This window comes from Lynx rufus, unplaced genomic scaffold, assembly GCF_022079265.1.
Source record: "Lynx rufus isolate CCGP_SWC_20201006 ecotype Redwood Valley unplaced genomic scaffold, mLynRuf1.p SCAF_1, whole genome shotgun sequence".
NCBI classification, from domain to species: Eukaryota; Metazoa; Chordata; class Mammalia; order Carnivora; family Felidae; genus Lynx; species Lynx rufus.
In genome coordinates this window covers 156,583,739-156,584,802 of record NW_025814823.1, presented here as the reverse complement: position 1 = coordinate 156,584,802, position 1,064 = coordinate 156,583,739, and positions in this window count along the sequence as shown.

Genomic DNA, 1,064 nt, shown 5'->3' with positions numbered 1-1,064 from the left:
CAGTTAAATAATGCCAATTTTAAATCAGTATCATTGGATATTTCTAATAAAAGATTAATTAATTCCAATAATGGTTCAAGTTTCATGTCTAATTCATGAAATTAAAGTAGAGCATTTATTTTTTACCTATTTATTGTAGTTTATTTTTTAAAAATATTTATTTATTTATTTATTTAGTCAATATATGAAATTTATTGTCAAAATGGTTTCCATACAACACCCAGTGCTCATCCCAAAAGGTGCCCTCCTCAATACCCATCACCCACCCTCTTCTTCCTCCCACCCCCCATCAACCCTCAGTTTGTTCTCAGTTTTTAAGAGTCTCTTATGCTTTGGCTCTCTCCCACTCTAACCTCTTTTTTTTTTTTTTTCCTTCCCCTCCCCCATGGGTTTCTGTTAAGTTTCTCAGGATCCACATAAGAGTGAAACCATATGGTATCTGTCTTTCTCTGTATGGCTTATTTCACTTAGCATCACACTCTCCAGTTCCATCCACGTTGCTACAAAGGGCCATATTTCGTTCTTTCTCATTGCCCTGTAGTACTCCATTGTGTATATAAACCACAGTTTCTTTATCCATTCATCAGTTGATGGACATTTAGGCTCTTTCCATAATTTGGCTATTGTTGAGAGTGCTGCTATAAACATTGGGGTACAAGTGCCCCTATGCATCAGCACTCCTGTATCCCTTGGGTAAATTCCTAGCAGTGCTATTGCTGGGTCATAGGGTAGGTCTATTTTTAATTTTCTGAGGAACCTCCACACTTTTCCAGAGCGGCTGCACCAATTTGCATTCCCACCAACAGTGCAAGAGGGTTCCCGTTTCTCCACATCCTCGCCAGCATCTATAGTCTCCTGATTTGTTCGTTTTGGCCACTCTGACTGGCGTGAGGTGATATCTGAGTGTGGTTTTGATTTGTATTTCCCTGATAAGGAGCGACGTGGAGCATCTTTTCATGTGCCTGTTGGCCATCCGGATGTCTTCTTTAGAGAAGTGTCTATTCATGTTTTCTGCCCATTTCTTCACTGGGTTATTTGTTTTTCGGGTGTGGAGTTTGGTGAGC